Source organism: Microtus oregoni, unplaced genomic scaffold, assembly GCF_018167655.1.
Source record: "Microtus oregoni isolate MIOR12 unplaced genomic scaffold, Mior012 000046F_ref0000063, whole genome shotgun sequence".
In the NCBI taxonomy this organism is placed as follows: domain Eukaryota; kingdom Metazoa; phylum Chordata; class Mammalia; order Rodentia; family Cricetidae; genus Microtus; species Microtus oregoni.
In genome coordinates this window covers 11,442,358-11,465,540 of record NW_024543220.1, presented here as the reverse complement: position 1 = coordinate 11,465,540, position 23,183 = coordinate 11,442,358, and the positions used below count along the sequence as shown (strand labels likewise).

The following is a 23,183-nucleotide window of genomic DNA, read 5'->3' as shown; positions in this document are numbered from 1 at the left end:
AATAAATTCAGTGTTATACATTACTTGTTAATTAGAATATTTTTTAATTGAATTGAATTTGAAAAGACAACATATACTCAATATAGCAGAAGCCATTTAAGCACATAAGAAGGGAATCCGTGAGAGCTGTAGTGGAGGAGGGAGATGTGGCCGTGACCCTTGTCACAGCCTGGCGAGGACAGAGTCAGGGCGATGCTCTGAGTGGCACCAGCCCCATCCTTCCCTCTGTGGGTGGGATTAGAAAGGCCCTTGCATTGGCTGAGAATCTGGAAGGTTCTGCTGTCGGGTTCCACCTGAGGAGCCAGTCTCCAGATACCTGAGGTTTCTCGCTGGTCTCCACACATAAAAAAATTAACTGTAGCAATTTAATCAGGTTTGAAGAAACTAAGCAGCAAACAAAGTGATGCTTTCACAGGTCAATATGCTGGTCAGTAAGCCCCTGACAAAAATATTTCCTAGAGAAATTTCTAGAGCAAATAAACCTATGAGGAGCAAGGAGATGGCTCCGTGGATGGAAGTGTTTGCCGTGCATCCAAGCGATCTGAGTCAGACTCCTGGAGCCACACCAAGATGAGAGAAACAAATTTTCAAAGGTGTCCTCCTAGACAGACAGACACACATTTTTAAATGGAAATTTTAAAATTGATGTAAAAAGGGGGCAAATGTGTAGTTTAAAGACTGTTTCTACAGAAAGCTAAAACATAGTTACCTATTTTCTTCTCTCTCTCTCTCTGAGTGTGTGTGTGTGTGTGTGTGTGTGTGTCTGTGTGTGTGTGGTAGTTTGAATGAATTTGGCCCCCATAAGCTTATAGGGAGTGGCATTAATATGCGGGGAGGCTTTGTTGGAGGAACTGTGGTCTTGCTGGAGGAGGCTGGGTGACACTTGTTTTTAATCCAGACCCTGAGGCTGGAGGACACACCTGTAACCTGGGCCACACCTTCCGTTGTGTCACGGTGGGGCAGGCTTGGGGGTCTTTTTCTCAAGCATCACTCAGTGTGACAGTCAGCCACTTCCTCTTGCCTGCAAGATGCAGCACCCTCAGCTCCAGCACCGTGTCTGCCTGCACCCCACCATTCTCCCCTTCGTGATCGTAGTGGACTGAACCTCTGAAAGCATAAATGACCCCCTCAGTTAAATGTTTTCTTTGTAAGAGTTGTTGTGGTCACGGTGTCTCTTCACAGCAACAGTAAACCCCAACCAAGACAGTACATTCTCTGTTAGTGGTCATGTGTGAACATGCATGTGGAGCTGGAGACTCACACCTGTGTCTTCCGGAGGAACTTCCTTTTTGAGGCAGTGTCTCTGGCTGAACCTGGAGGACATTGGTTGATCTTCCTGTCTCTGCCTCCCAGGCAATGGGATTCCAGGTCACATGACTCCAGGCCTGGCTCTTTCTGTGGTCTTGGGTGCCCTGAGGTCAGGTCACTGACAGAGCTGTGACTGCTGCTGTATGCGTCCATTTCAATAAACACATTGATATTTATTCTCTGTTGATTACTGTGCAGAACGACTTAGGTCAGCAGCTGAGCCCCGAGTCCTGAGGTCGATGTACAATTAAGAAGAGGTTGAAATGAACCGAAGAATCTATTCCCCGCTCAGTCCTGTCAGTACTGTAAGTCACTGATGAATAAAATTAAAACCAAACTGAAAACACACTATTACAGGAATTTTATCTACGTTGTGGCCCAATGTTTACTGGAGTTAGCAATTGGTTCAAGAGGTGGGGTTCACATTCTGCTGGTCAGTGTGGATCATAGTGTTCCCTGCAGGCTCCATAAAGAATGGGTCCCAGGAAGAAGGTCATGAGGCCTTTTTCAGCACAAAAGTAAAGAGCAGAGCAGCCTTGTGTTTCTTGATCCTTTGTGATTATCTCAGTTTTTAATCTTTAATACTTGTCCATCGATTTTACTTTATACTAAACAAAAATTACTTTATCTGGTGCCCACATGAGGCATTACTAAACCGTACACAGGTGACATAATTCCACCTTGCAGACTGAGCTGGCCACCACTTCAGCGCAGTGGCGAGCAGAGAACATAGACCCCACCCCTTTTCCAATTCCCTCTTAACCTGATTTCCTGTGTTTGGAGATTTCCACGGATGCCCTCCCAGGCACCAATCCCTGGCTCCCCACAGTACATCTGTGCGTCCACTGCTACCCTCCCCGGCCAACTCTGATCAACACGCACAAGTGCCGCGGTGCACAAGTGCCACGGCAGAAGCTAGTGCCTTGTGCATTCGCTCCTAGCTTTCTGAGCCTGGGCTGCCTTGGTGGCAGCCGGCTCCACCTGCTGGCCAGACAGCGTCACTACATCTGATTACCTTTGCAAACCTCATCTTCCAAGCATTGGTGTCAGAGCTGGAAGGACGTTGGGAATTTTTAAATGGTGAATTAGGCTAATTAACAAATTGAATAACTATAAATAAATAATTTTTAAAAAGAGAAAAGAAGGGGGACAATATGAAAATCTTACCCATGTTAAAAATTGGACAAATCACAACGTAGGGGATAAGGACCCTGTTTTCTGCTACTATGAATGGAATGCAAATAGGAAAGATAAATGAAGAGAGAAACAACCTGGCTGGGATTGACAATGCTGGTCATAATTATTATCACCTTGGTAATTCATGTTTTATCCTTAAAAATGGTTTGATAACTGTGCCGAATATGAGAAATTTACTTATAAGATACAAAGTTTAGAGAAACTTACTATTCTTAACATACAAGCTTTAGAAAAGGATTCACTGATAAGATACAAGCTTTACAAATGCTTACTACTGGAAATAGTAAAAATGTGAATGATAAGATATAAGTCTTAGAAACACTAATGGAGATAAAAATTTGACTAATAAAACGCAAGCCTTGGCAAACTTATTAATAAAACTATTCAGACACAGGCAGAGGAATTCAGAGCAGAGCCTACCAAACTATTACATTATGACATTGAAGAGGAAAAGCACAAGGGTGTCAGAAAATGAACTATAGAGGAACAATCACTAAATATCAAGTATCCCCAAGGCAATGGAAGAGCTTACTGGAATCCTGTTGAAATGTTAGATTTGAAGAGATTTAAGGAAGCAACAGTTTCATGGTATGCATTCACCTTTTGTGAGGTCAGGATTAAATTCATTGGCAACTAGTAACAGAATTATTCCACAAGACTAGAAAGACTTGGCTACAGCAATACTGGAAGCTGGTCCTCAGTTAACAATGGAAGACTTGATGAAAAGATGAGGCTAGGGTCATTGAACGATGAAGTAGGGTTGGTTAGAGCTATTTAAATTTCCCAAGACCAATTACTCAGTGAAGGTAAAATGGTGTTTTGCAAGGACAGTCTATATATGATAAACATACTTTGGCAATATGCCATACAGCACCTTTAAATGCCTAGGACTGAATTGAAGAAGGCAGAAAGGGGACTGAGTTATTTACTAAAGTTATAAGATGAGGGATTCCCCTCTGTACGCTGTGAATACCACTAGTTAAAAAAAGAAACTGTCTTGAGCCCATGATAGGGTAGAACTTAGTTAGGCATGGAAAACTAAACTGAATTCCGGGAGAAAAGAGGGGGAGTCAGGGGGAAGCCATGGAACTGCCGGAGGCAGACATCCTAAAAACTTGCTGGTAGGCCACGACCTCGTGGTGATGCACAGATTAATGGAGTTAAGTTAAATTAAGATGTAAGAGTTAGTAAATAAGAAGTTAGAGCTAATGGGCAAGCAGTGATTTAAATAATATAGTTTTTGTTTGATTATTTCAGGAGTCTGGGCAGCTGGGAAATGAGTAAGAGGCCTCATTACAAGTTATACAAGGCCCAAAAGAAGTCTTCGCTGATTTTTTTTTTTACAAAGATTGACTTCAGCTGTGAATAGAATGATAGCAGACCTCAAAGTTAGAAAAATATTATTTGAATCTTTGGCTTTTGAAAATGCTAATTCACAATGCAAAAGGTAATCAGGACTTTAAAGACGCGATCTGCAGCCATGGATGAATGGATCTGACATACGTCAACACGGAATCTCTGGTGATACTTGGATGGGACAGGTGATTTCCAAAAATTTTAAAAAAATGAAAATTTTCGATGTTTTAATTGCAGTAAACAAGTTCATCTAAAACAAAATTGTAGATGCATCATAAAAACATCATAGAAACAATGTTTCTTTTCAAAGACTGTTTCTTCACTATACCTTTACAAGCACAGGATAGAGAAAAACTTGCCTTCATGGTGCCTACTTATAATAATTCTTAGTCCGTTAAAAGATATCAATGGAAAATTATCCCACAAGGATGTTATATAGTCTCCCTTGTGTCAATATTTTGTAAAACAACCATTGGAAACAATTTGTGGACAGTTTCTTTGATCAATAATTTACCATTATGTGGACAATACCTTGCTAGCTGATTCAAACACAGATACCTTAGAAAAAAAATTTGAAGAAGTAAAGAAAATACTGCCTTTGTGGGGATTACAAAATGTTCCTGAGAAAATACCAAGAGGGAGATTCTAGTAATCACCTATGGTATGAAATAGGTTTGCAAAAAATTCAATCACAAATGGTACAAGTCAGGAGAGATCAGTTGTGAACCCTTAAATGATTTTCAAAAATTGCTGGGAGATATTAACCGGCTACATTATGGATAAAAAATGAACATTGGCAAAGAGACTGCAGTAATTTTGGGGAGGTTTTTAACAACAAACATCCCAAAAGCAAGGGACTTCAGCTTATAAAAAGAACCAGTTGGGTCCATCCTCACATTGTGTGGGGACACCAATATCTGGAACTCCTACATTCTATACTGATGCAAACAAATCAGGAAAGGCAGGTGAGGAGGAAGGTGGGAAGGAGCTGGAAGTAATTGAGGGAAGGGGAAGCATAATCAAAATATATTGTATGAAGAAAAATTTTAAAGTTTTAAAAGAGAGCCCTTGGTACAGCTCTGAGCACCAAGTCAGGTGCCCCTAATCTTTAGCAATAAATTTCAGTGATTTTCATTGCAGGGTGGGAAATCCTGCCCTGAGAAATATCAAGACAGATGAAGGGGTGACTATCAGAACAGAGTAAATGAATGTTGGGGTTCCTATACTGAGCTGTCACTCAAAGTCCAGTCTTAATTTAAGCCATTGTGTTTGTGTTAATATAACGTGTGATTATTATGCAGCTGAGGTTTCTATTTCACAAACAGTTTGATTGGCTAATATACGGTATTTCATACCTTATGTTTAGTGACTGTCTTCTTAAACACTGTATACGCCTCCCTGAGCTAGTCTTCTTATGTGCTTTCTCTGGATAAAGTAGGAGGGGAATGAAGAATAGAGAGATTTCCCTCAGCAAATGGGAAGTCACGATGGGAACCACAGTAGAGACTAGACCCCCTGCAGGTTAAATTGTCCTGAGGCGGAGTGATAGTGTCCAGGCTAACCTGAGAAGAAGAGGTGGCTCAGCACGGTGTCCAGTCAAATGCTGCAGACACACACTGATCAAAACTTTACAAGCCTGAGCTCAAGCCCTCTGCTTAACAAAAGAAACTGAAAATTTCAGAAACACCTTCACACTGAACCTCTGTCCACCAACTGATGATACTGCCCGCCTCTGCTGTTGATTGGTTCCTCAGCACTGAAGGTACCGGGCCCAGCACCAGTGGGTGGAGCCGCTCACAGTCCTCAGTCAGCTAGGCTGGCCTGCTTCTGTGGCCACCATCCTGTCCTCTCCTCACCATGATGGGTGTGTGGCTCCCCAGAGGCCCCTATGTGGCAGCTGTGACTGTGACGCTGATGGTGCTGAGCCCTCCCGTGGCTTTGGTCAGGGACCCCCCGACGTAAGTGCGCACCTCAGGGGCTGAGCAGCTGCGGGTGGGGAAGGCAAAGAACCAGCTTCCTTTGGTCTGCACTAGGTCTTCTTTCTTTGTCGTTTTTCTTTGGCTGCCTCTTTCAATCATAGGAATCTCAAACTATTTCCATATAAAAGAATCTTGGATGCTCCTTTGAGACCTGTGAATGGACTCACAAACGGATCCTTCCCCCTTCTTCCTCCAGCCTGATCTCACAAATCTAGGGTTTGGAAAAGATGAAGAAATCAGAGTGTTAAAATAATGACCTGCGAGAACCTCTCTAAAATATTAAGATGATTTTAAAAAAAAGAAAGAAAGAAGCTGTGTAATTAAGGGCAATTGGGCTGCCCCATCCTAGAAGACTGTGTTGTGCCCTCCCTGGGATCCGTGGCATTAGGACTTCTGGCTAATAAGCCAGGAGGGATTGAGGGCATCTTCTCTTCTTCCTGAACCCCAGTGTTTATGAGCCCTGCAGCCCTGTGGTGGAGGTGCTGTCGTGGGAAGTAGTCAGTGTGCTCTCCCTATTGAAGGGACCTGGAGCCGACCCTGGTACTCAATGCTTGTGTCAGCCTCCTAGACAAGGAGCATCCATGGTGCGCTCCCAGTGCCTTGAAGACTTAGACAGCCTCACTCGGGATGGCATTTGCTGTAGCTCACGCTGGCCCACACCGTTTCTCTAGCAACAGCCGCCTTTCTGCCTGAGTATAAAGGAGGGGATTCAACTGGCTTTAGACATGAAATTCTATTTCCATATATCAACAGCGCTCAGAATCAACAATTTAATACAACTCAACCTGTACACCCCAAGCAGGGGTACGGATAGCATGAAGGCTATGAAATTCTCCTGGGTTAGAAGCCAAGCAGCAAATAAAGACCATTGGCTTGCGAGGGTTTCCCCAAATCTGTAGGTTCCTTCATCTGGCTGGCTGTTTTCCACCATCCATGTCGAGTTGTTGGTGTTTACCGTTCCTCTCTGACCTTTCCCAGTTCCATGATGCAAAACCTAAGAAGTAAATATGTATTATGTATGCATGCATGTGTTTGTGTGTGTGTGCGTATGCACATGTGTGCATGTGCTGATTTCTTGTAGTTCTAGAGTCTATGACACGGTATTCAAGCACTCACAGAGAGTGCATGCGAATTTTCTTCATGATCCTATGCAGGGAATTAGGACACGTAGAGAGGGAGAGAGAGAAAGGAAGAGAGAGAGAAAGAAAGAGAGAGAGAGAGAGAGAGAGAGAGAGCTGCTTTTACAAGTCCACATTGACAGTAATGATCTAACTCCCACGATAAAGTCATTGCCCCTTTCATTAAGATAAGTCCCCATGGAAACGGTCACTTATTAAATGTTCTATATTTCTTGTCTCTGTTGTAAGGGCACGGTGTCTCCACCACACTAACTTTAGAGGAGGCACACACACCAGAGCATCAGGACTCCAAATCCATGTCTTTCTTTCCTGCAGTATTAGAGGGAGTGGTACCTCGAGGTATCAGGGAGCCTCCCCTTATGGCTTATCTGACCCCAGCCCACCTAGCAGCTTCCCTGTTTAGTACAGAGATAAACCTCTCACATGGATATACCTGTCTTTACCTTATGGAGACTGTGGTGGCCTTAGCCCTGTGGTCCCCAGGTGGCGCCTAGGTGAGGTCTGTTTGTGGTAGCCCAGCCCTTGCAACAAAACCTGGGTCATACTTCACGTGAAATCTGGATGGAAACCCCCACAGCCGACAGCCCTTGTTCTCAGGGCACCTGCAGACTTAGCCGCACATTGTTGCCACCACAGTTAACAGCTATGTTGGTAAACCGCACCTGCACTTCCTCGAGCTGTGGATTGGGGTGGGGGGAGGAAGGCCCAGCTGTGCTGGCAGAAAGTGAAGAAGCATCAAGTGTGCCACTTCCTCTTCAGTCAGAATTTCTAAATAAAACTCAGGGTCAAAAGTTCAGTCTGAGAAGCTGAACTCAGACAGCAAGCAGTGTTGGGCTGGGCACCGCATTTCTCATTTGCTGCGTCCTGCACCCTTACGCTGGGCAAATGGCTGCAGAACGCTGTCACCCGACAGAATGAGAGCAGACGTATGCTGCTAACCACAGGATGGCACACAGAACAGCACCTGCATGCACATGGTTAACTGTGTCTCCTTCAGGAAGGCCTCGGGATTTGAGAAGAGTAAGATCGGCTTTGTCTGCTCTGGAATTCACTCCTCCATGTCTTTTCTGGGCAGTGAGAGTTTTGTCTCTCCTGCTGATCTGGCTCACAACTGTCTGTAACTCCAGATCCAGGAGACCAAACACCCGATCCTGGCTTCTGTGGGCATCACATGCAAGTGTTACAAATACAGACAAGCAGGCAGAAGGAAGCAAAAGTTTATCTGAGGGCTAGTGAGGTGGCTGAGTGAGGAAAGGGCCTGCCATCAAGCCTGACAACCCGAGTTTGGCCCCTGGTCCACATGGTGAAAGCGGAGAAATCTGAAGTCCTGATGTTCATACATGTGCCATGACACACACACACGTACACACACGTACACACAGGTACATGTGATATCATGCAATTAAAAACAAGCAGAATTTATTAAATATTTTATTTATTTATAATTTATTAAAATATGTATCTTCCTGAGTTACATTGTGTTGATATCACACAATATTTAAAATCTATTTTCATTACTTTTTTGTTTGTTTTTAAGTTAACATTTTTATTGTATCTTTTTTTTCTTTTTATTGATTTTTGTTGAGCTCTACATTTTTCTCTGCTCCCATCCCTGCCTCTCCCCTCCCCTTCAACCCTCTCCCAAGGTCCCCATGCTCCCAATTTACTCAGGAGATCTTTTTCTACTTCCCATGTAGATTAGATCTATGTAAGTCTCTCTTAGGGTCTTCATTGTTGTCTAGGTTCTCTGAGATAGTGATTTGTGGGCTGGTTTTCCTTGCTTTATGTTTAAAAACCACTTATGAGTGGGTACATGTGATAATTGAATTTCTGGGTCTGGGTTACCTCTCTCAAAATGATGTTTTCTAACTCCATCCATTTGCCTGCAAAATTCAAGATTTTGAATGTCATTATTTTTTCTGCTGTGTAGTACTCCATTGTGTAAATGTACCACATTTTCCTTATTCACTCTTTGGTCGAGGGGCATTTAGGTTGTTTCCAGGTTCTGGCTATGACAACAAAGCTGCTATGAACATAGTTGAGCACATGTCCTTGTGGCGCGATTGAGCATCCTTTGGATATACACCCAAAAGTGGTGTTACTGGGTCTTGAGGAAGGTTGTTTCCTCGTTTTCTGAGAAATCCATTTTAATTGTGTGTGTACACATGAGTGAAGGTGCCGATAGAGCTTAGAAGAGAACCTCGAATCCCCTGAAGCTGGAGTTACAGGCCGTTAGGAGCTACCTGACTTGGTAGGGTCTGGGAGCCAAACCTGGGTCCTCTGTAACAAGTGCTCTTAACCCTGAGCTGCCTCTCAGCTCCTGACACATCAGTGTGCGTGCAGTGGGGACTCCTGACATGTCAGGGTGTGTGCGGTGGCTGGTGACTCCTCACATGTCAGTGTGTGCAGTGGCTGGCTGTCATGCTAAGCATCCCATCTTCCCATGCACCAGGCATTTATACATTGGAATTCCTTATTCTTCCAGCTATATTTATGTGCACTGTAGATTGTTCTAACTCCATAATACCCTCACCATGCTGCAAAAAGCAAGAATGACTCAGACTTCCTGTGGGTCTCCTTCCAGCTTTGTCACCTACCTTCCTCTGCCACCCCAGGCTCTAGTGACCACCCCCGCTTTGGTCCTCATCCAGGTCGAATTTCAGGTGGGAATATGTCACATTTGTCTTTCTGAGTCTGGTCCATTTCCTTTGGCTTCCCGTTGCATCCAGGTTGCTCCCAGCAATGGGACCTCTTTTCCTTCATGACTGAGTAGGATTCCATCATGTACACACTTCCTTTACCCATTCGCCCTTGGGTAGGCACCTCTGCTGGCTGCACACTTCGCTATGGGGATTAGCACTGTGGCAAACAGGGACTCAGATTTCTTTTGGATACAAAGATTTCATCTTCAGGCTGATACCTACAAGTGTTTGGTTTTTATGGGCAACCTCCAACTGCTCACCATGATGTCTGTTCTAATTTTCATTTCCTCCATCCTCACCAGCAATTATTAATTGTGCCTGTGGTGACAATGCTTCCCTATAGTTTTGGTTTGCACTTTCTTCATGGTTAGTGAAGCTGAGTATTTCTCAAACACTTATTGGCCATTTGAACATTATGTCTTGTTCTGAGAGCTCTCTTTATAGCTCCCTTCCCAGTGTTTTAATAGGCTTATTTGGGTTTCATTTAAAAAAGATTGTTTTATGGGCAGTCATGGAGCACACCTTTAACCTCAGCACTCCGGAGGCAGAGACAGGTGGATCTCTGTGGTTTAAGAACAGCCTGTTACAGAATATTATTTTAACTTAGCACAGATGTGCTACATTTGTTTATGCTGAATACTATTATTTTAACTATGTAAACATGTTACATTTGTTTTGCTGTGATTATTTTAACTGTGTAAAGGCGTGTTACTTTTGTTTATGCTGTGTTTGTTTAATTAGGAAGAGATGTGTTGCATCTGTTTCACCTTGCCTGCCTAAGGCACCTGATTGGTCCAATAAAAAGCTGAATGGCCAATAGCTGGGAAGAGAAAGGAAAGGCAGAGCTGGCAGGCAGAGAATAAATAGGAGGAGAACTCTGGGCTTGAGAGAGAAAAGAGGAAGGAGAAGAAGGAGGAAAAGAAATGAGGGACACAGCCCAAAGCAAGAAGCCAGAAAATGCCAGTCAGACTTAGAGAAGCAGTGAAAGTTAGATATACAGAAGGAAGGAAGGTAGATAAGAGAAAGTTAATTTAAGTTAGAAGAGCTAGCCAGGAATGAGCCTCAACTAGGCAGAGCATGGAAACTAATAAGTCTCTATCATGATTTGGAAACTTGGTGGTGGCCCAAAAGAAAAGGCCTGGTACAGCAGCTTGGTCTACAAAGAGAGTTCCAGGACAGCCAGAGACAGAGGAACCCTGTCTCAAAAACAAAATTGTTTTATATTTATGGGTGGCTTAATTGTATGTATGTCCGTGCAGCATGAGACTGCAGTGCCGATAGAGGCCAGAAGATGGCACTGAAGCCTCAAGAACTGGAGTTGCAGACAGCTGTGAGCTGCCCTGTGGGTGTTGGGATTTGAAGCCTAGCTCGAAGTCATTAAGAGCAGCCAGTGCTACTCACCTCCTCACCGCCGAGCCACCTCTCCACTCCCGGGATTGGTCTATAGAGTTCTCTGTTGACAAGTTCACTACCGCTACAGAAAGGGCTGCTGTCTCCTGTGTGCCGCACCTTCGCTGAGTGTATCAGGTCCAATAGCTTTTGGGTGGATTACTTAGGCTTTCCTGTGTCGTCATGCTTGCAAACATGAATAACTTCCTTCCGATTTGGATCCTTCTGACTCTTATTGTTTAATAGCCCTTCCAAAGGCTTCCAGTCAGGCGCTGAGCCAGAGCCCTGAGTGTGGAGGGCTGTGTCTTCCCAGATCCAGGAAGAAATGACTGTAGCTCCACCCACTCAGACATGACTGTGGGTTTTTACAGATTGCTATTATCATTTTGATGTATGTTCCTTCTATACCTAATTTTTTTGAGTTTTCTTACCATGGGCAGCATGAATTGTATCAGAAGCTTTCCTGGCGTGTTGTTTATGTGTTTGCACCTTCGTCCTGTTGGCTCTCTGCGCTCATTTACATATGTCAGACCACCCTTGCATCTGGAAGATGAATCCGACTTGGGCATGACCTATGAACTTTTGATGTGCTGTTGAATTTGATTTACTAGAGTTTTACTGGAAATTTTGGCACCTTTGTTCATAAAGACTGCACCTCTGATTTATTTGTGGCTGGATCATCCTCGCTTTGTTTTAGGGAATTCTGATCTCACGAAAGGTTAGACAAAGCTGTATCCATTCCAGTTTTCTGAAGAGCGTAACTACAGTGGGAATTAATTCTTCAAAAGTCTCATGGACTCTGCCAGTACCTTTAAGACCTGGACTCTCATTATCTGCCCATTTTGTTTCCATCTGTCTTCTTGGTTCAGTTACTGTGACCTGTGCTTGTCCAGGGGTTTATCCCTCTGCTCCAGGCCTGCCCAGTGTTTGACATAGTCTCCTTCAAGGCAGTGTGTCATGGCCCTTGTATTGGACAGCTAACTGACAACACCCCCTTCTTAGTCTCGAATTGTACTGACTTGGAATTTCTCTTTTTTGTTTCTCTGTTAGACTAGATAATGATTTTTCAGTATTGATGATCCCTTTAAAACCAGCTCTCTGCTTCACTGATCACTTCTGCCATATATCTTTGCTTTACCTTGTTAATTTATGATCTGTACCATTTCTTATCTTCTTCAATTTCAGGTCTGGGTTACTCTTGCTCTTCTAACTCCTTCAGGTACATTGGCTTTTATTGCTGTTTATTGTTTTATATCATTTTATTTTTGATTATTGCATTTATTACTAAAAAATAGGTTTCCTTTAGCCAAACAAAGAATAAGTAAACAAATTCAAAATGGCACCATTGTAAGAAAACAGTGCAGAAGTGGCGACCGCCATAGCAGGTGGAGTAAGCCTGACTCAGGATAGGGGGCTGTGCAGGGGAAGGACTGTTCTGGAGAACAGAAATCACCAGAAAGAGGCAGGGCAGGCAGGAGAGGGAAACAGGGTTGAACATGGTTGAAGTAAGGCTATATTTGACTAACGATGTCTGTATGAAACCCACACCTTTGCACAATAAACATACTCTATTGTATAACTCTAAAAACAACAAAAAAACTCCCCAAACTTCCTGTCCGTACAGCTTTTGCTGATACCCACAGATGATATTTTGTGTGGTTATTTTTGCTTCTTTCTGGAAAGTTCTTTATTTTCCTTCTTAGTTTCTTCAATTACATATCGCTTATTTAGGGACATGTATAATCCACCCCTGGTTGAGTTGTTTCCACTTTCCTAATTGTTTTTTATTGTAGTTTTACTTTATTCTGGGCTGGGATGATGGATGATGCACTTGATATAATTTTGATGCAAGTAATAGATTTTGATGCAAAATTTATTGAGCCCTCATTTACGGCTCGCCATGTTCTCTGTCCTCGGGAAGGTGCACATGTTGCTAGGACAGCTGTTTGCCCTGCTGCCCTTGGATGGTGTTCTGTGACTTCCGTCAGGTCCGTTGACTGTGCCCTATAGTTAAACTCAGTAGTTTCCTTGATGATTCTCTGTTCGTTGAGGAGAATGGCATGTTGACAACCCTGTTTATTAGCATATTTCTAATTTAGATCTATTTCTCTCTTTAGGTCTATTAATATTTGATTTCTATATTATGGTGCTCCCCTATCGGGTTCATGATACGTGCCTATTTATATCTAATAAACTGCTTTGTTAAATGTATCATTGTGTCAATATGCAACGACCTTCATTGTTTTTTTTCACTTTTCAAAATGTAACGTCTGCTTGACCAGGCAAAGTACTGTTACTTTGTCTCACTTTTATTTTCTATCTGTGTGATGTGTCTTCCCAGCCCTTATTCCTGGCTTCTATGTAACCTGTTTGTAAATGTGATGAGTTTCTTGTACCCAGTACATAGTTGAGTCTTATTTTTCCTATCCTTTCAGCCAGTAAATATTAGTTGATTGATGTATTTAATTCATTTGTATTCAAAGTTAATTTTTATTGCATTTCCTTCCCTTCCTTCTTCTCCCTCCTTTTTTTTTTCCTTGCTGTATGCACAGAGGTCAGAGGACAACTTTCAGGGGTAAGTTCTCTCTTTCCACCATGTGGGTTTCATCAGGCTTGCTGGCAGGTGCTGTTCCTCACTGTTGCTCTCTGTCATTCGATGTTACTCAGTTGCTCACTGTTACCCAGTGTTACTCACTGAGCCTTCTCCCCCGCCCATTATTTAAGGTTCTTATCATAAGGTAGGAACTTCGTTCTGTAATTTTCATTATGTTCTTTGTGCTTTCTATTTTGTTTCTTTCTAGTTCTCTTAATGTTTTTTTAAACAAAAACAGTCTTTCTGTATATAATAGTCTTACTCAAAAGGGAGCTTTTTTCAATAATTTTTCCTATTCTCTTCAAGCCTATAAGGGTTCTTCCAGGAAATCTGATATAAGTCTAAGGGGCATTCACTTTATGTAAATTGGTAGTTGTCTCTTGTTTTAGAAACAGTTCTCTCTGTCTCTCTGTGTCTGTTTGTCTCTCTCTGATTTGGTCCCTGTCTCCATTTCCCCTTCCACCACCCCTGTGTGTGTGTGTGTGTGTGTGTGTGTATGTATGTGTGTGTGTGTGTGTGCGTGTTCTTTGTCCCACAGTATTGCCTCTCTCCCGGTGACTCAGCCCCATCTTTGAGACTGCAGCAGTAGTCTATGTTTTCTGGTACTTCCAACAATCTTGTTTGAGTATGATATGATTCAGTGAGGGACTATTTTGGCGAGAGCTAGTGGGGGTTCTTTGAGCTTCTTTTATTTGAATGTGCCTTGTAATTGTGTCATTATTTTGAATTCCCAGACACTCCGTATGCTTCCATCAGAGATCTGCCTATGGAGAATTGTGATTTTAGAGGTGTTGCGTTTCCTTTACTGGTTCTTGTGTTCTTTCTCTGGTGCATGTGCAACCAGTGTAACATTTGCTTCTTCCAGTGTTACTGGATTTTGTAATAAGTTGTTTTTCTCTTTTAAATAGGTGTAGTACTTTGAATGTAATTGGCCCCCATAAGCTCATAGGAAGTGACACCATCAGGAGGCATGGCTTTGTTGGAGGAAGTTTGTCACTATGGGGGTGGCCTTTGAGGTCTCCTATGCTCAAGCTATACTCAGTGAGACAGACCACCTCCCCTTGCCTGTTGACCAGCACGTAGGACTCTCAGCTCCAGCACCATGTCCTCCTACACACTGCTGTGTCCCACCGTGATGATAATGGACTGAACCTCTGAACTGTAAGCCATCCAATTTCATGTTTTCCTTTATAGGAGTTGCTGTGGTCATGGTGTCTCTTCACAGCAATAGAATACGGACTAAGACAGTAGGCTGTAGAAAGTCAGGGCAGTGGATGTTTGGAGCTTGGTTACAGTAGAACTCAAAAGTGTACTCGGTGCAGTTGATTAATGACAACATTGTCTGCATGCACTGTGCTGCCTGAGTTTATGTCAGCTTGACACAGGCTGGAGTTCTCAGAGAGGAAGGAACCTCAAATGAGAAAATGCCTCTATAAGATTGGGCTATAGGCAAGTCTGTAGAGTATTAGTGAATGATTGAAAAAGGCCCCGCCCATTGTGAGTGGTGCCATCCCTGGGCTGGTGGTCCTGGGTTCTGTAAGAAAGCAGGCTGGACAAGCCATGAGGAACAAGTCAGTAGGCAGCTCCCTCCATGGCCTCTGCATCAGCTCCTGCCTCCTAGGTTCCTGCCCTGTTTGAGTTCCTGTCTTGACTTCCCACAGAGATGAACAGAGGTGTGGAAACATAAGCCAAATAAACCCTTTTCTTACCACATTGCTTTGGTCATGGTGTTTCATCACCGCAGTAAAAACCTTCAGGGATTCATAAAGGTTTACAACTTTATAGTGGATGTTGGCATCCATGGTTGTGTGCCTGAGCCTACTCAAGAGTCCAGCCCTGATGGCAGCGTGGGGTAGGATATGAAGAACACTGAAATGAAGTCTCTCTGCACAGGCACAACAACACCAAGGGATGTGACACAGCGGTCCTACCCTCAAGACACAGCAGACCCTCCCTAGAATGCTCAGGATGGATGCGGGAGACAAGGGGCCTAAAGGTTGAGTGGCTACAATGGTAGAACTATGAATGGGATTTCCCTAGGTTCTGAGAACTGAACACAGCTGGTCTCATGGTTCTGGGGTCCGTGGCATCAGTAACCACAGGCTTAAGGCTGTGGGGCACAGGGGGGAGGAAGGGACTTCCCTGTGTACTTCATCATGTACCTGCCATTGGTACTGAGGTTTGTAGTACTCTTAGCAACATTGGTGGCGTTATCTACTCAGATGGTCTCTGTAGATCTGAAGGGACAAGCTAATTTTTATCAGGTGTTTGGGCACCAGAAGCTGTGGCCTGGAGTCCTAAGGTGTGGAGACCTTTGCTGAGTTGCTTAGGCCATAGCTAGACAATTTTAGGCTTGTGGCATGGTTATCCACACTCTAGAGATGCAGAAAGTGGAAGAGGCTTTATTCAAGGCCCTCAGGCTAAGCACAGTAGTGCAGAGACTTGGGGCTTTTCTGCCATTCTGGAACTATAGAATATGGATATGAATGTCTGTGTAAACTGGGTGGTGGTGTTGCACACCTTTAATCCCAGCACTTGGGAAGCAGAGGGAGACAGAGTTCTCTGAGTTCAAGGCCAGCCTGGTCTACAGAGTGAGTTCCAGGGTAAACAGGGATGACTACACAGGATAACTGCACAGGATGTCTGCACAGGGTGTCTGCACAGGGTGTCTGCACAGGATGTAGACAGAGAGGTGTCTGCACAGGATGTAGACAGAGGGGTGTCTGTACAGGATGTAGACAGAGAGGTGTCTGCACAGGATGTAGATAGAGGGGTGTCTGCACAGGATGTAGACAGAGGGGTGTCTGCACAGGATGTAGACAGAGGGGTGTCTGCACAGGATGACTGCACAGGATGACTGCACAGGATGTCTGCACAGGGATGACTGCACAGGGTGTCTGCACAGGATGTAGACAGAGGGGTGTCTGCACAGGGTGTCTGCACAGGGATGACTACATAGGATGTCTGCACAGGGATATTTGCAGACAAGAACTGCCTGTTGTTTCCCTCTGTGCTGGTGTTACCATCCCACCAGCTCATGGTCCCAGGGATCTGCCTCTCCAACAGCTAGCGGATCCACTTACATATCTGAAAAGCCACTCCTAATGTCCTTCTGTGTCGTGTCATTAGCATCTGCCTTGTTGTTCTGCCTCTGTTTGAATTTTCTCATCCTTAGATAATTTCATCACTTCCACAATTTTTAGCTCCAAGAGCAGAAAGAAGAGACTGGGTCAGCAAGGCCTGCCACAAGGCCAGTACTCAGGGTTGTTTTATAGATGATCCTAGGTGGGTGCTATTTCAGGTGAGGGTGAAGACCTGTGGGCATGAGAAGGGGCAGCAGGTGGTTGAGAAGGGGGTCCCTGTCCCACATGGTTTTTGTGATGTTTAGTTTTAGCTATCAACTTGACACAACTTGAATTAAATCACCTGGGAAGAGCATCTTAATGGAAATTATCTATATCAGGATTGCCGTGGACATGTCTGTGAGAAACTGTTTTGATTGTTACCTGATGCAGTAGGCAGACTCCGTCCACTGTGGGTGGCACCATTCCCTAGGTGGGGGCCCTGAAGATAGGGGTATCAAAGAGGAGGAAGCTAGATGAGAGACGTGAGGATCCATGTGCTTATTCTTTCTCTGACCCTCCCTGTGGACATGATGCTGTAAGTTCTCACCTTGGCTTGCTGGCAGTCATAGACTATACCCTGAAATTATCATCCAAACAATCCCTTTCTCGGCTATGTTGTCTTTGTCAGGATATTTTATCACAACAGCAATAATGAAACCCAATAGTTTCCATCTGCTTCAGTTGTTCAAGATGGACTCATGGTGGCGTAGTTAGGAATTAGAGGGTACAGGAGGCGAGGTCCTTGCAGGCGTCATAGTTCCCTTTGCTAACCTCCCGGTTTGGGACAGTGCTTGTGTCTCCTCCTACACAGCCTGTGATAGTGTCCCTGTGCCCACAGCACATTTCCTGTGATAGTGTCCCTATGCCCTGTAATAGTGTCCCTATGCCCACAGCACATTTCCTGCTCCCACATAGCCTGTGATAGTGTCTGTGCCCACAGCACATTTCCTGTGATAGCGTCCCTGTGCCCTGTAATAGTGTCCCTATGCCCACAGCACATTTCCTGCTCCCACACAGCCTGTGATAGTGTCCCTGTGCCCACAGCACATTTCCTGCTCCCATACAGCCTGTGATAGTGTGTCCCTGTGCCCACAGCACATTTCCTGCTCCCATACAGCCTGTGATAGTGTGTCCCTGTGCCCACAGCACATTTCCTGCTCCCACACAGCCTGTAATAGTGTGTCCCTGTGCCCACAGCACATTTCCTGCTGCAGCTGAAGGCTGAGTGTCGTTACCTCAACGGGACGGAGCGCGTGAGGACTGTGACCAGATTCATCTATAACCAGGAAGAGTTTGCACACTTTGACAGTGACATTGGGAAGTTCCTGGCAGTGACGGAGCTGGGGAAGTCCATAGCTGAGGACCTGAATCGTCAGAAGGACGTCCTGGACAATTATCGGGCCTCAGTGGACAGGTGCAGAAATAACCACCAACTTGTTGATTGGTTCCTGTTGAACTTAAAAGGTAAACATTGGGCTGGAGGTGCACAGGTGAAAGGGTGTGTGTGTGTGTGTGTGTGTGTGTACGTGTGTGTGTGTGGGGGGGACTCTGAAACACTTGTGATCTTCCTGAGGCTTATTTTTGGTCAAAAGGTCCTCCAGCGGCAGCAGAGAGTTCAAGGTTCAGGTCATGTTCTGTTCTCACAGTTCTCAGTCCTCATGGTGGGCGGCTCACAGAAGCCTGCAACTCCAGCCCCAGGGGATCCGAGTCTCTCTACTGCCCCCATGAGTATTGCACACACACATACACACACGTGTGCATGCACGCACACACACACAAACACATACTCACACACTCATGTACACAAATAATTAAAAATATAAATAAAGTCTTTTTAAAAATCCCCCCTTTGTCTGTTTTCTTTCTTGGCATATGTATTTTTACATCATTGAAATGGTTAGACAGTCTGGAGAGACAGCTCAGGGGTTAAGATGGTTAGACAGACTGGAGAGACAGCTCAGGGGTTAAGAAGTTTAGACAGGCTGGAGAGACGGCTCAGGGGTTAAGATGTTTAGACAGGCTGGAGAGACGGCTCAGGGGTTAAGATGGTTAGACAGACTGGAGAGACAGCTCAGGGGTTAAGAAGTTTAGACAGGCTGGAGAGACGGCTCAGGGGTTAAGATGTTTAGACAGGCTGGAGAGACGGCTCAGGGGTTAAGATGTTTAGACAGGCTGGAGAGACGGCTCAGGGGTTAAGATGTTTAGACAGGCTGGAGAGATGGCTCAGGGGTTAAGATGTTTAGACAGGCTGGAGAGACGGCTCAGGGGTTAAGATGTTTAGACAGGCTGGAGAGACGGCTCAGGGGTTAAGATGTTTAGACAGGCTGGAGAGACGGCTCAGGGGTTAAGATGTTTAGACAGGCTGGAGAGATGGCTCAGGGGTTAAGATGGTTAGACAGGCTGGAGAGACGGCTCAGGGGTTAAGAGTACTTGCTGCTCTTCCAGAGGACCCAGGTTCAAGTTTCCAGCACCCAAACTAGGTAGCTTACTCACAACTGCCTGTAGCTCCAGCTCCAGGGCCTGCGCCCTCTTCTGTCCTCCACTTGTGGCATACACACACAAACACACATATAAAGAAATGAAGATAAATCTTTTTAATGATGTGAAGCTGGCTTTTAGGCACAATTTTGTTCCTAATGCACTGCGTTGCTGTTTTATGTAGTACCGCTCATAACGAAGTAGCGGCAGATTCTTCTTCGGGTGAGGCGGGTTAGCACACACTCAATCTGTTAGACTGTTGTTGTTTTTTTGTGTGTTACCAAATATTTCAGAACAAAACAGACACAAATGTGCAAAAGAGAGAGATTCGTGGTGGAGGATCAGTGATGGGAAAATAGCGGGACAGCGGCGAACAGAATGTATTATGTACCTGTGTGAAATTGTGTAAGGACAAGTTTAATTAATTATGTAAAAGTAGAACTAAAATTAAAAAATTATAAAAAGAAATACCTCTCCTTTATTTTTAATGCCCATTTCTTTCATTTCTGTGTTTCTATTACATGGTTCACACTGGCAGGGAAAGTCCTTTCCTTCTCTAAGGCTGGTGGTTTGAAAGAAAACAACCCCCAAAGGGATTATTAGGAGGTGTGGCATTGTTGAAGTAGGTGTGGCCTTGTTGGAGGAAGTGCGTCACTGTGGGAGTGGACCTTGAGGTCTCTGGCTCAAGCATCACTCAGTGCTACATCACTTCCTGTTGTGTGCCAGATCCAGGACACTCGGCTTCTTCTCCAGCTGCAGATCTGTCTGCACGCTGGCATGTCCACCAGGATGACAATGGACTGACACTCTGAATTGTAAGCCACCCAAATTAAATGTTTCCCTTTACAAAGGTTGCCATGGTAATGGTTTCTCTTCACGGCAATAGTAGTCCTAGCTAAAACACTAAGCTTCACCCGCCGTCCACTGCTCTGGTTTCCAGCGTTTTCCTCAGTGGTTTGCAGGCTCTCCCATCCACATTTTAACCAGGCCCGATGCTGCTTAGCTTTTTGAAAATATGAGGTTTTTTTTTATTTTTAATTACACGTGTGTGTGCATGTGAGTGCGGTACAACATTCACATGACTTATTCTCACCTCCCTTTCTCCTCTAGCTGAGCCCCAGGTGACTGTGTACCCGGCAAAGACGCAGCCCCTGGAGCACCACAACCTCCTGGTCTGCTCTGTGAGAGGCTTCTACCCCAGCCAGATTGAAGTCAAATGGTTCCGGAATGGCCAGGAGGAGAAGGCTGGGGTCGTGACCACGGGCCTGATCCAGAATGGAGACTGGACCTTCCAGACCCTGGTGATGCTGGAGATGGTTCCTCAGAGTGGAGAGGTTTACACCTGCCAGGTGGAGCACCCCAGCCTGACCAGCCCTGCCAGAGTGGAGTGGAGTGAGTGGGAAGCTCCTGACCCAGTGAATCCCCGCCCACCCGGGAGGGGCGTGGCTTACCCCTACCTGTCAGCTCTCTCTGGCCCTGAGAATACCTGCCCACCAGAAAGGGGGAGTGGCTTATTCCACAGAGAAAGATGTGTAGAATTCCAAGTTACTGGCTTTTATTCCTCGCCTAGTTCCATCTCTACAACCACATACGGGCTGATTAAGTCAGGAGCTATGTGGTAATGTTCCCAAATAGAAAGTCATTGAAAAATAAAATATTTAGATAGGCTGGGTGAAGATGTGTCAGTGATGACAGATATCCCCAGTACAGCACACAGCATGAGCTAGGTTCTCTGGCAAGAATCAGAGAAAAGTGTACCTCTAAGGTTTAGACCACAACTCCAGAAAGGAACTGAAATTAGAGCCACCTCCTCCGGAGAGCATTACTAAGAGTAAAGTGGAACCCAGGCAACACTACCCAGTCACCGGGCTAGGAGAAATGACGTCATGAGTTTCGTTATAAGGGATAGTGTAGATTTATAAAGCAACACCAGATAGTTGCATTCCCATTTATAGCTGCAGCTAGTCTTCCACTGTTTCGTGTGATTCTGAAATATCTTCCCAGAAGCGGCCGATTCTAGCTCCCCTAATGCTCCGAATATCAGGACCTCAATGAGGGGTGTTGAATTTGAGATTAAAAGCCCACACCTGGCTTTTCTCCTCAGGGGCTCAGTCCACGTCGGCACGGAAGAAGATGCTGAGTGGAGCTGTGGTCTTGGTGCTGGGTCTGCTGTCCCTCCCAGGGGGGCTGTTCCTCTACTCAAGGAACCTGAGAGGTGAGGAGCTGGTGGGGCCAACTTTCCCCATAGCATTTCAGGGGAGAGTCGTGGCTTCGCTAAGGTTATTTTCCGGGGAGTCGGTAGTGCCTCTGTGAAGACGGCCGTCCCCCAGGTGAGCTCAAAGTCTAAGCAGCTTCCGAACGTACCTCTCTGTGGGTGCTGGAGAGAAACCCGAGGAGCAGTGGCTTGCAGATAAGAGAAAGACTGACAGGCAGGGAACAGGCTGAGAAACGCACAGGGGAAGGAAGAGCCGCTGGGTCCTGCCAGGGTCCGGCCAGGCGGTTTGCACTGAGCCTTGTTCCCTGCACTTACTGAAGGCCTGGGCTCTGAAGCAGCTTTGGCTGGGGCATAAGAAGTTCTCTCTGCTCACGACCATGCTGTCAGGGAAGCCTGTGGGGAGGGGGAGAGAAGCCACTGCAGAGTTGGGTCTGAAAATGCCACTGTCCCCTGTGCTCTGCAGGACTCCGGAGCTGAGCTGAGGTGATAAGGCTGAAGGAAGGAGCTCTCCTGTCTCCATGTCTGAAATCATGTCCTGCCTGCTCGAGTTCCTCCATTGACAGTGCTCCACCAGGACCTGCCTCCTCCTGGCTCTGGACCCTGCAAACTGTGCTCCCTGATGGCCTGCTCAGCCCGTGTCTGGGCCTGCAGAAGTTCCCTCCTCTCCCCTGTCCTGTCCCCTTAAATTACCCTGTCCTTTGTCTGGTGCTGTAACATGAAATCTAATTGTTCTTAATAATAAAAAACCTAGAGTCAGATATAAGGGTTAATGCTGGAAGATCAGAGAAATAGAGCAGCCAGCCACTAGAGAGTTCTTACCTCTACCAATGTTCAGACCAAAGGGCGATCCTGTCTCTACGAAACCTCAGACTGAATCCTCAGTCTGCATCTGAGCTCCTGTCTCCTCCTGCCTTACATTCCTCTCTCTACCCAGCCATATCACTCCTGTCTCCACCTCCCTCGTGCTGGGATTTAAGGCATGGAATCCCAAATGCTGGGATCACCTTTGTGTGAGATCTGTTTCTCTTTTAGACAGATTCAATCTCAAGTAGCCCAGGGTGGCCTTGAACTCACAGAGATCCATCTGTCCTCCGAGTCCTCGGATTAAAGGTTTGAGCCACCACTGCCTGGCCTGCATGGCTGACTAGTGTGGCTAGCTCTGCGTTCAGGTGCTCGTCAGGCAAACTTTGTTACAACACAAACGAAATATCACCATACTTTTGTCTGTTATTTTTTTTTTACTTTTTTTAAGTATCTGGTTATATCAAAAAGGAACCAATTAAATTTTGTATTCTTTGAAATCCTAACACCTTTTGTTTATTTGTTTTGCCATTTTTTTCACTGCCCAACACCATAATGCCACAGTGTGCCCTACGTGCCAAGTGGGGAAGCATCGAGTGATCTGTGCCTGTGTCTAATGGGAAAAGCAGGACAGCTGGCTTTTCCCAGATCAAATAAATTTCTTTTTATTACATATTTCATAAGATAGCAGTTATTTCAAGAAAAAGAAAAACCTTTAAATCCAAATGCTAAGTTCTCGCACAATTCATTTTCTGCGTCTATCCAGGCCATCAAGTGCTTTTCCCCATTTTTCAGTTAGCGTGGACTGCATTCACTGATCCAGTTAGCGTGGACTGTATTTACTGATTCAGTTAGCGTGGACTGTGTTTACTGATTCAGTTACTGTGGACTGCGTTCACTG

General features: G+C 45.1%; 1 pseudogene; it reads left to right on the top strand.

Moving 5' to 3' along the window:
- The first annotated feature begins 5,718 nt into the window (after positions 1-5,718).
- On the top strand, positions 5,719-22,147 carry LOC121435308 (annotated as a pseudogene).
- Positions 22,148-23,183: the final 1,036 nt, after the last annotated feature.